The sequence below is a fragment of the Peromyscus californicus genome, unplaced genomic scaffold (genome assembly GCF_007827085.1).
Source record: "Peromyscus californicus insignis strain IS unplaced genomic scaffold, ASM782708v3 Scaffold_8__1_contigs__length_139910024, whole genome shotgun sequence".
In the NCBI taxonomy this organism is placed as follows: Eukaryota; Metazoa; Chordata; class Mammalia; order Rodentia; family Cricetidae; genus Peromyscus; species Peromyscus californicus.
The window spans coordinates 74,943,137-74,956,039 of NW_026294606.1; the positions used below are offsets into that span (position 1 = coordinate 74,943,137).

At 38.7% G+C, this 12,903-nt stretch overlaps 1 protein-coding gene across 9 annotated transcripts in view; it reads left to right on the forward strand.

Moving 5' to 3' along the window:
• The window catches only part of Myo3a (myosin IIIA), a 193,919-nt gene that overhangs the window by 43,681 nt on the left and 137,335 nt on the right, over positions 1-12,903 (forward strand). The window lies entirely within an intron of this gene.

A 12,903-nucleotide genomic window follows, 5' to 3' on the forward strand; every position in this document is an offset into this window, starting at 1 on the left:
ACTAAACTTGCTGTTTCTGTGTAGTTACCCAAGACCAATGTGCACTTCATCTGGACATGTTCTTCACTTTGGAGGTGATTCTGTACTTTACCATGTTTGAAATTCTAAGCCTGTGACAGTGGTGACAGTATTCCAGGACATGTCAGCGTTTTTCTTAGACAGTCTCTCCTTTCCTCTCTGTGTGTCCCAACTTGTACTTCAAGATCATGTGAATTTCTTTGTTTTTACTTTTATCACACAGAATTATTTGGTCTTATAGGTAAGTTATGACACTCAGAAATATATGTAGATAAGCAGAGGCTTTCACAATCAAGATTATGCTTTCTTCTATTCTGCCGAATGACTGCTTTGGCCACAGCAGTTGACTGAGTATGAATTGAATCAACAAACTTTCTTTCATTTTGCATTCTGGAAACTGAAGCTTAACAAAATTGACTGATTAAATTTAGAAATTATTGTAAAGTCCAAGTCTATAATGCCCTCATGGCTTGAGTTATCCAAGGCTTGATTTCCAGAGCATGCAACGATCTGGATGAATAGCATGCCCACCCAGTGTGCATTGCACAGTATTGTTTATTTCACCTGAATTTTTACAAATTGCAGAGCAGCAGTGAGACTGACAGTGAATACATGATTCATAAACCAGGTGCAGCCAATCTGTGGTGCTGATTGAGTTTAGAGCCATATGATTGAATGATCGGGCAGGTTAAGGTGCAATAAGGACTTTCATTTGAAATTCAAAATAGCAAGAACAATAAAACATTTTGCCCCACTGCTCCACAGGAAGGACCATTATTCTACCTAGAAAATAATGCTATCTCCATTCTAAGACATACCCAGTGGAGAACTTGATATTGAAATTAAGAGCTTGCTCCCAAATACATAATCTTTATTAACAGATATTTAAAAACAGCTATAAACATCTCCAGATTTTAAAGAAAAATCTGATAATCCAGTGTCCTTGACAAATGTACTTTCAGAGATATTTTCCAAAGTCAATTAAAAACATATCTAGATTATAAGTGAGATGGTTGTTTTGTTTTTATTTGTTGTTTGTTTGCTTGTATGCTTATTTGTTTATTTTGTTTTGTAGTGTTAAAGCTTGTATCTTCCAGGCAAGCGCTGTATCAAACTTTGCCCCCAGCCCTAGGTAGCCTTGTATAAGACATCTTTACAAATACATGGATAAAATACAAAACAAGAGCTCTTGTTTTAGATTATTTTGTTTGCAGACTTTCAGCAATCATTAGAACATAGGGCCAGTTGTCTATTAAATATGTTCTTGGTGTCCAATGCCCAAGTCACATTATTTTCATGTAAGATAATGTTTATTTATATTTTTCTTCTTCATGGTAAGGAGATATGGGATTTGGTTCACTAAAATGGACAATAGGTTTTTTATGAATTAAAAACTCAAGGGTGGTAGGTATGCACATATGTAAAAATGCTCTTTGAGAGAAGAAGGAACAAAACATAATAAAGCACAAACTGCAACATCTAACCCAAAAGCAACATCCTCATTTTATGTGTAAATCAAATTTTCAGAGATGGGTACTTCTTGGAGCAAAAGCATTTAGAGCAAATTTTATTTTACTTTCTTGCATCCTGAAGTATACTCTGAGCTCATTAGAGGACGTTGAAGGTAGTAGGTGATGGTTAGTCTAAGTCGTGCACTTACATCTAAGGACTCAGAACTAGGTACCACCAGGAAAAGAGAATGTGTGATGTTTGTCTTTCTGGGTCCCTGTAACTTCACTCAGTATAACATGTTATACTTTCATCCATTTACCTAAAAATTTCATGCTTTCATTTTTCTTTACTGATGAGTAATATTCCATAGTTTATATATACCACATTTACATTGTCCGTCTGTTGGAAGACATTTAGGTTGTTTCTATTTCCTAGCTATCATAAATAGAATAGAAATCAACATGACTGAAGTATCTGTGGAGTAGGATGTTGAATCCTTTGGGCATATGCCAAGGAGTGGTATAGCTGGGTTGTATATTAGATTTATTTTTAGCTTTTGGAGAATTCTCTACACTGGTTGCCAGAGAGTTGCTGTACCAGTTTGCAATCCCACAAGCAGTGAATGAGGGCTTTGTCCTCTTCCACATCCTCAACAGCATTTCTTATGCTGTTCTGACTAGGGTAAGATGAAATCGCAAAGTAGTTTTAGTTTGCATTTTCCTAATAACTAAGGATGATGACCGTATTTTGGATATTTTTATCCATTTTTATTTCTTTTTGTTTGAGAACTCCCTGTTCAGATCCACAGCTCGGTTTTTCATGGTGTCATTTGTTTTCTTGACTCTTTGTCTTTTGAGTTCTTCCTATATTCTGGATTCTAATCCTCTGATAGAGATATGACTGGTAAAGATCTCCTCCCACTCTGTAGGCTTCCTCTCTGCTTGATTGTTTCCTTGGCTTTACAGAAGCTTTTTAATCTTATGAGGTACCACTTGTCAGTTGTTGACCTTCATTCCTGGACAAATAGAGTCCTATTCAGAAAGTCCTTTCCCATACCTGTGTCTGGGAGAGTAGTGCCTATATTTTCTTCTAGCAGTTTTAGCATATCATGTTTCACATTGAAGTCTTTGATCCATCTCAAGTTGTTTCTTTGTGCTGAGTGGTAGATATGGTTCTACTTTTGTTCTTTTACATGTGTCAAAGCTAAATAAATTCTGTAGGTTATATATTACAGTTGTACACATAAATGCAGATATGTGCATGTAACAATAATAATTAAAGAAATCATTAATTCGGAAGAGGGGGAAGAGTTGGAGCTAGGAGAGGGACGGACAAGGGTGATGTAAATGCAGTGCTCATGTATGAAATACTCAAAACATAAGACTATTTAAAAATAAGAATATTTGCATTTCATATCCTATTCATTGCTATAAGCATAGTAAGTATCTGACACATAGTTGTTCAATTATGAAAATAAGAATTCCCAGGTGTCCCTTTGTGTTTCTAATAAATAGCTTTTTACTACAGCAAAGTCAGTATTACTTTAAATATTAAGAAATATAATTACACAAAAAGTAAGACTTAGCTTGATAGTACTAACCATAAAAATAGTCTGTCTGAGAAGAGTTTCTGTTGTTAAGTGAGACACACAAATGCAGAAAACCACCAGACCCCTCAGAGAGCTAAGAGACTAGTGAGCTGGTAAACGTTTTTAATGAACTGCATCAGCAGTCACGGGTGCATGGTCAGTCAATAAATAAAATAAGCTCTGAGGAGATAAACGTCTTTAGGCAGGTCAACTAATGTTGAAAAAAAGCAATCCTTACCTAGAATAGAAAATGAAAAAGAGGCTCAGTTTAAAGGCAGCCCCCAGCTTTGCTCTCTGTGCGTTTTTCCCTGGGGACCTTCCTTCCTAATAGGACGCTTAGCATTTCAATGCAGGAGCACAAGATGCACATTTTGTGATTTATTTAGACATCGTTCTTATGACAGAATAGTTTATGGCTTTAAATCTCTCATTATCCACATGCCCCATTTTATACTAAATCCCTAATGCATAATGCAGGTCAAAGAGAAGCGGTGACTCAGTCATTAATAAGCCACTTGTTAGGATCATATGAGGAAGGTGAACTTGAATTTTAAAACTGGAAGTGCCCCTTTCTTTCTTCCTAAGAATTCAGAGAAGAGCCACTGGCAGGTGAGACAGGCAAGCACTGGAAAGGGACGCCTTTTCACACAGCTTAGATCCTCACAGAGGTAAGGAAGGTGTCCACACTGGGAGGCTGCTGATCACAGTGGCATGAGATGAGGGGTTAGGTCCCCAGGTGGAACAAGAAGGGCGTCTATGAGGGGTGGTAGTGGTGACGTCAAGTGGGTTTTCAAGTCTAAAGTGATGTGAAGGCAGCACCTGCAGAGAGGTGAGGGCAGGGCCAGAGACTGCAGCCTTGACATCCTCAGGAAATGAACCAGGACTCCTGTCTGATTGAGAAAAGAATCACAAGCAAGAAGAGTGGTAAGTGTATGTGTAGGTATCAAAATAATAATATAATACAAAATAATAATAATAATAATAACAATAATAATAATATAAGCCCCATGCTCAGGAGAAGTCAGCCAACACAAACTAGATAGAGTTCATGTTTTTTTATTTTTATTTTTTTTAAGAGAGAAAATGTAAAGTTGGGTGTTTAGGGAGATGGGGGAGGATCTGAGAGGAGGAGGAAGGGAATGAATATGATCAAAATACATGAAATTTTCAAAGGATAAATAAAAACGTTATTTTAAAATAGAGTACGTATACTGTGAAATGTGTATATGTGTGTATATATATTCCCTCACCATCTCCACTACTGAAGAACACACCCCTCATCTGGATTTGGTTTTAAAATAACAATTCCCAACAGGAAGTGAGGGATTTTCAAGAAAGGATCATTTTAGGGCTGTGTAAGTTAGCCTGGAACCTACTTTGTCCAGAATGTTAAAAAATTTCTCAGGCTGGAGAGATGGCTCAGAGGTTAAGAGCACCATCTGCTCTTTCAGAGGTCATGAGTTCAATTCCTGGCAACCACATGTTGGCTCACAACTACCTATGAGTTCTGGTGCCCTCTTCTGACATGCAGGCAGAACACTGTATACATAATAAAAAAAATAAATCTTAAAAAAAAAAATTCTCGGTGAATGAGGACACACGCCAAAGGAACGCAGATGTCGAAGTAAGATCCACTCATCGCATCTGGGAGCATTTGAGCATTAAAATGATAATAATGATGTGATCGTGGAAATCCGTTGAACAAAACAGAAGTCCATTCATCTGCCATGGCATACATATGTGCATGAGTAGGTGGGAGAAGTAAAGGCCTTTTATTACAAATAAAGATAGAAGGAATAGTAGAATTTTAAGTCATCATTATCTACCACCATAGTAATAATTAACTTATCCAATAGATGTCTATGTTAATGGGTTAAATTCTGGTTAGAAATAGGGTAGTCTCAGACTTGAAATACCTGTCCGCAAAATGTTTATTAGACTCAAAGGAAGAAGAAAAGTTTCATGAAGGAGAAGTCTACAGACAGGTGTCAGTCAAGTCGGAGTGAACATGACTGGTCACAGGAAGAATGAAATCAGTCACCCTTTCAGGACTGCCCTGTGTCACATCCGTTGTTTTCCTGCAGAAGCTCAAATCATGAAGTAATTCCCACCAGTTCAAACTGGAAGTAGTCTGTGAGCTAACAGTCCTAAACTTTGAAAAATGCCCAGATTTGGGGGATCAATGACTTCGAGTCATTGAGACAGGGCAACGCAAAGAGCATGATCTTGGGTGCATTTTGTTTTTGTTGTAACGGGCACTTTTGGTAGCATTGTTGAAACCTGAGGTTTGTAGATTACATGATAGAATATATGAGTTAAAACCTAGCAATTTCAATGATTATAAAGTAGGAATATCCTTGTTTGTAGTAATTACAGACTGTTTAGGGATGGAACAGGTATTGTTTGGGGCCATTTGCTAGCACATGAGGCAGGCATTAAAAAACAAAAAACAAAATGAAATGAAAACTTTGTATCTCCTTTGCCAACTTTTAATCAACTCTGAGATTAGGTCAAAATAAAAGTGTAAGGCCAGGTGTGGTGGCTGTCACCTTCAATCCTGGCATTTGGAGGCAGAGGCAGGTGGATCTCTCTCTGTGTGAGAGTTCTAGGCCAGACTGGTCTACATAGAGAGCCCCAGGCTAACCAGGACTTGATAGTGAGGCCCTGTCTCTAAAAGCAACAACAAAGCAAAAGAAACAAAACACCTTCCTTTCAGTCTCTGTGCCTGCTGAGACCTTTATTTCGCCTTGGACTCTCCTGTCATCCTTTAGGGTCTTTACAGTAACCAGAGCTCCTTCCAGCCTCCTGCCGGGAAAGCCCTAGTCTATCTATCCCTTCCAGTTGCACTGATCTGGGAATATCTGAATTGCTTCCTTATTTGGGGAGGATAATTTGGCAGATGCATAATTCTTTAATAGGAGAGTCCTAACAATTTCAGTTCATTAACCCTGGCTTCACAGTTCCTGCTGAGAGATGAACTCACAATGTTGTCGTGGGTCCCAGCATGTGAAGTCACTGTCTCATTCTGTTCTAAGAGTCTGCCTCAGACAGTCTTGGTGGAGGTGGAGAGGCAGAGCAGCGTCCTTTATCTCACCTTACTTACAGCTTATTGAGTTTACCATGTGTTTACATTCATGTCTCCCATAGAATTTGGACACATTTTGGCCATTATGTTTTGAATCATCTTCCCGCTTTCCCTTTCTTCTCCTTGGATCCTACCATGCATCTATGTGTGTCGACTCCATGGTGTCTCATAAATTCCTGGGCTCAGTTCACCTCAATTTTTTATTGTGTCTGCATGATTGAAAATTTCAGTTGTCTTCCTTCAAACTCACTAACTCTTACACCTGCTCAAACCTTTCCATCTTCTCACTTGTGCTTTGTACTTAAGAGTGAGTTTTAGTGACTTTTCTTTCATGGCTGTGATGAAATACAGGCTCACAGTTTAAGAGAGCACAACCACGGTGGTAAAGGCATAGTAGAGGAAATGGTGGCAGGAATATACAGGTAGGAATTTTCACACCCAGGTAGACCAAGCAGCAGACAGCAAGGAACACTAGGACCCCATTCGCTTTCTCCTTTTCACCTTTACATACAGCCTGGGACTGCAGCCCATAGTACATTGCCACCTACATTTAGGGTGGGACTCTCCACTTAAACCTCTCTGGAAACACTTGTACTGGCAACCCAAGGATAGACCTCATTAATGCTCTAGGGCAGCGGTTTTCACCCTCCCCAAGGCTGTGGCCCTTTAACACAGTTCCTCATGTTGCGGTGGCTCCAACTATGAATTTATTTTCATTGCAACTTCATAGACGTAACTTTGGGACTGTTATAAATCACAATTTAAATATCTGTGTTTGGAAAACAATAGCCTTAGGCGACCCATATAAAAGGGTTGTTCTACCGCCAAAGAAGTCTTGACCCACAGGTCAGGAACCACTGCTCTAAGTGTTTCTCAATTCAATCAATTTGACATTCAAAGTTAGCTCTCATAAAAGAATGTCTTCTTGGTTTTTTTTAAATTGGTCTGCAATTTCATTTAGACCCAAGTATTTCCATGTCTTTGTTTAGTTCTTTGAGCATGTTTGGATAGTTCTGCTTTAAGCCTTTGTTTAGGAAGCCCATCTTTATTCTGTTCTTTCTCAGGCATGCTTTTTGTGGGCTTATCATTTTTTTCTCTGTGCCATTATTCCCTGCGTCCTTTGTATGCCTTTGGATTCACTTCTGCTACTGAAACTAGCTCTTTAAGTCTAATGATGAAGAAGCTCTGAAAAGCAGATTCTCCTCCGTTCCCAGGGTTTGCTGATGTGAATATGTGTATGCACACCTTACCCGCTTCTCTCTGCCAGGGGTCACCCTAAAATATAAACTTAAAATCTTCTTAGGCTCTTTTAAAGCCTGCTATTTATTTTCTCATGTAAGTCCCTGCCTTTATCTTAATTTACATTTTCTTTTCCAAAGCTAGGGATCAGATCCCAGGCTTTATGTATGGTGGACACACATTCTACCTCTGAGCTATATCCCCAGCCTGGTGGTTGCCTCTGTAAGTTCTTGCCTTTCGTTTTCTCCTCTCAAAAAGGAAGAAGTTCAAGAGGAACACACTAGATAAAAGTTGCCTTTAGCTTTGGGCACCAGTGGAGCTGACCTCGCAGCGACAGCAGGAAGAGAAGGACTCCAAAGCCACGCAGTTTCCTTCTAACCATCCAGAAAGAGATGCAGGGAGTGTGGTCTGATCTCCGCAAGGACATAGCATCCGGTTCTCTTCTGACAGAACTCATTTCACAGAGTCGGCTCACAAGGCCGGCCCCAAATTTGCAGTATAAGCTGTGGCAATGAAGCCTGATAGTCACAGTCAGAGGATGACGGCTGGCAGTGTCCCCTCTGTCCTTGGAAGTACAATCTTTATTCTGTTAAGACCTCCAGCAGAAAAATGATCTGCTGATAATCCATAAGGGTAAATGCTGACTTACCCAAAGAGCACCACCACAAAATTATCCACAATAGTCTTTGACCAAGTATCTTAGCACCATAACCCCATCAATTAGACACATAATGTTAACCATCACACTGTCTTAATCTCAACTGCAGAATGATACTGTTAGATGATGTGATGTATTCTATGGCCTCTTACAGTGAAAAATTCTCTCTCTCTCTCTAATGTGTGTATACATATATATATATATATATATATATGTGCACACACATACACACACACATATATTTAATTTTGCTCTCATTCATCCATTTGGTCATTGTTTGTTGTTGTTGTTGTTTTAGAATTTTGCTCTGTGGGTTGTACCAAGCCACGTCTGTTTAAACTTGTCTTAGAAATAATATATTAGGTATTTCTGCCATCTCTCTAAAACCCCGAAGAAATTCCCGAACACCAGTATAAATCCTGTGCATCTCTCTTCCTGGGCCTGGGATGTGTGCAATAGGAACAGCCAGCAAGGCTTGTTCGTTGGGCCTAGAAGAGCCTGAAAATTCCCCAGCAAAGCCAAAGGCTGAAGACCATTAGCATAAACCTGTGTCATGTCCCTGTGGCCGTGATTCTGAGTGGACTGTTGCCCTGGCTGTTCAGCCCTGATCTCTGTTTGGCCTCCTGTTCCTTTCCATAGTGTCTCACTATCCTAACTTTTCTGCCTGGAATTTTCCACCCTTCAGCATCTTTTCTCTTGAGGTGGTTATGTAACTATTCACTTTGGTGACTTATTCCTTTTGTTATTCTCTGGACAAAATGCCTTTCCTAATCTTTTTACTTCCTGGGGCTACTGAACTCATGCTTTGGATCCTGTAGCCTTTTAAAGTAATTTATGCCAATTTTCCAGAGTTTGGTGTTTTTTCAGTCTTCTTAGCTGTTTTGCTTACGGGGTTTTATCGTGAGTAAAAATGCAGCTAATCCTCAAAAAAAAAAAAAGGTTCCTCTCAGCTTTATTTCACTCACCTGAAAGTTAGACTTTGTGACAACCTATCTATGGATATGAATCTTGGTGAGTAAAATGATTTTGTGGCTTAATGGGCACCGCAGAAGCATCTCGATTGTAGCTGACGTTTTCCTGGTCCCACCCAGCTCGCAACAGCTCAGACCCAAATAAACACACAGATGTTTATATTAATTAAAACTGTTTGGCCTAATGGCTCAGGCTTCTTGCTAGCTAGATCTTACACTTAAAGTAGCCTGTAATTCTTATTTATGTTTAGCCACGTGACTTGGTACCTTTCCCCAGTTCTGCCTTCACATCTTGCTTCTCATGGCGGTGGCAGCTGGCAGCATCTCCTCACTCTGCCTTCCACTTCCCAGAATTCTCCTCTCTGCTTATCCCACCTATACTGTACTTCCTGCCTGGCTACTGGCCAATCAGAGTTTCATTTATCAATCAATCAGAGCAACACATTCACAACATACAGAAAGACATCCCCAGCACTCGATTGTGGGATTTAGCAAATGCCTCTTAGGTCCTGCTGTCTCAGAATTGGATGTGTGCCTGTTTTTAATGTTATAATCACCTAATATTTTCAAGAACCCCTTTTACTACATCACTGTATTTTTCACTGAATTTGTATCTTCGTGTTTTCTGTGTTTACCACAGTTTGTTCCTGAAGGAGTGATATGTAACTTGTTTTTTCTTAAAGATCTTAGCAGACACCAAATGATGCATAAGACTCCAGAGGTGGTGTAGTCTGTTGCCTGAGCCCTGCCAAGTGGTCTTTGTAGGGGATGTCAACGCCAGTGTTTGTGCAAACTATTGTTGGCATTCAGGAATAGTTAAACCTCTGTCAAGTTATTATTGTAATGCTATCCCTTAAAATGGCTGTCAGCATAGAGAACTTCCTCTGCTTCTACAGGTGGTGACCTTACTTAGATTTTTTTTTTTTTTTAAATCATTCAAGCTATTTGATCAAAACTCTTGGAGGCCAAGTGTTTACCTCAGAAAATCCTTAATGCCATATAATATAAACTAGAAATGTAATACAATTTCCTATAAACTCAGAGCCTCTCAGCCTGAGAAATTCAAGATTACCTATTGTTCTTGTGAAATTCCTGTTTAAGGTCTAAACTCACCCGGACTTTGTATTTAGAGTTCCTTTGTTCTAAGAAACTAAATCTGGCCTTACTGCAGACAACACTGGCTGCTCACAGAAGAGCTGAGGGAGAAGCTGGGGTGTGCCCACCCTGGACCTCAGGAGGGAATGAACCTTCTGGGTAAAGACTTAAGGCCTTCTTGCTGCTGGCTGAGCTCTGATACTTTGCCACCTTAAGTGCCTCTATCCATAATTGCATTTTAAAGAAAAATAGCAACATGGCAGGTCATATGCCATGCCTCTAGTTTCTGTCCTTGACATCCTACCCATTTGCATTTCCTATGTCATGTAGAAGGATGCTCTTTTCAGGGCGTCTTTGTTTATGAATCCCAACACTAGATCAGATGTGACTACTTACCAAAAATGCCAGTTCTTGTGGCATAATCTTTATACCTAGAAAAAAAATGTTGATTAGCTTAAAAAGTCTCTTTCCTGCTAGGGACAAACCTTGATTTTTACTTGGTTATGTGTGGCCTTTATTTTTTGGTTCTCTTCCTCATTACATCTCATTTGAACACCTAAGCTAAATTTATCAAATAGAGACAAAAACAATCACCAAAGGTCAAATATAATTTAGTTTTTCATAAGTAATTGAATACCCTTAGAATAAGTTTTAGAAAATTTATAGTCATTTTAAATTAAAATTTCTTTCAAAATTCCATCTATATAAATTACTATCCTATAATACAGTCCAGTTTTGAATTATGTTGATTTTAGTTCATAGAAGATATAAAACAAATTAGAATGCATAGAGTTATGTTTAATTTTTCTCAGTTATATAATGTATGGAACAGAAGTAGAGGGCATATTTTGGAAAAGATGTATTTTGGGTTAATGCCCTTTTTCACATATTCTGTTGGGAAATATTAAGGGTGAACTTTAAAGAACTTATTAGTTAATTGCCCTTGAATTTGAATAAAAAGATATATAGTAAAGATGATTTTCTTTTAAATAATTAATATTTTGCAGGCAAATTTTAAAGAGAATAAATTAGGATAATAATAAAAAATTAAATAAAAATTAAAAAAGAGAATAAATATTTATGCCATCTAGAAAAGTTCATTAAGGGAAGCAACTAACACAGAACCAGCGCCTAGTCCCTACCAGATTGGTCCAGAGTTCCATCACAGAAGTGTCTATTTGGCCAAATCTGGCCTTTTAATTTCATAGTAAAAAGTAGACGTTATCTTGAAGGAATGAAATCTCAGTTGATACTTTCCTCTACTGGGATCATCAGATGAGCAGCAGGAGAGTAGCCTTTGGGACTCACTGAGGAGGGACTTGGCTAAGCAAGAAGAACCAAGAGGGAAAGCTGTGGCTTAGGTGGAGGCCAGCAAGGCCAGAGGGCAGGAGCATTGCATCTTGGGAGGCGAATGCATAAGGAGCCACAATATATATGAAAATCAAGGGAGAGAGCTTAATCCATGTTTTGTTGTTGTTGTTTTGGTTTTGTTTTTTTGTTTGTTTGTTTGTTTTGAAGTTTAGGAGGAGTTATTTCTAACCAGGTGGAAGTAATAGAATGATGATTAGAGCGTTTGGTTATACCTGTTCATTTTAGTTTGTAATCTCTCTAAAGAAAAAGTGGATTCTAACTGGGTGGTAATTAGCAGTGTAAGATGATGTATATATCTCAGAAAGCAAGAGGAAGTGGTTGTCAACGCTTTAATCAACATAAGGAAACGTTAGAAGATATGTATGCTTAAGTTTATTCAAACGTTGCAGTGTGCATGTATATCCAAGCATCATGAGGTTTCTCATAAATGTGCATAATTTTGTGGAAATTTTTGTTCAGTTAAAAAATAAATTTAAATTTTAAAACGGAGCAGATGCTATTGCAGGTGTTGGTTTAGGTAGATGAAAGTAGGTTGAAACTTTCAGTCAGATGTTGTTTGTTTTTGCTCTTTTGGGGGGCCCGCCACCCAGCTCCCAAATAAATTGCATGTGGAGGCTTATTATTAATTATGAATACCTGGCCTTAGCTTGGTTTGTTTCTAGCCAGCTTTTCTTCAATTAACTTCACTTAACATCTATCTTTTGCCTCTGGGCTTTTTCCTTTTCTTCTGTATTTTTAATTTTCACTCTTTCTCCATGGCTGGCTGTGTGACTAAGTGGCTGGCCCCTGACGTCCTCCTCTCCTTGTTCTCTTGCTCCTTTTTCCTTGTTCCCAGATCTCTCCTTCTATTTATTCTCTCTGCCTTCCAGCCCCATCTATCCTCTCTCCTGCCTTGCTATTGGTCAGTCACCTTTTCATTAGACAATCATGTGTTTTAGACAGGCACAGTAACACAGCTTCACAGAGTTAAACAAATGCAACATAAACAAAAGTTACACACCTTAAAATAATGTTCCCCAACAAGATGACATGTAACATGAACAAGGTTAGTAAAGTAATTGTATGTGTATTCTCAAGTCAACTGCTAACACCCTATAAAACATTTGTTTACTAGAATTTGTTCAGGGGAAGGAAGAAGATAGGAAACACCATTCAAATATGTGATACAAATCGTTTACTCTGTAGATTATGAGAAGAGTTAGAGAGCAATGTGATTGGGCAGAACAGAAACCATCATGAGAAAAGTTAAGCCTTTGGGTGGGGCTTACAGTTGGATGGAATTTGGAAATGGAAAATAAAAATAGGAGGACCACTTTGCATTTTGCCTAGACAGAGATCCTGATTTAGGCTCCTTAAAGGTGAGGTTCAAATCCAGTGGCAGCTCTGAGGGAACAGACTTCTGATGTGAATTTGTAAGAAAATGTGT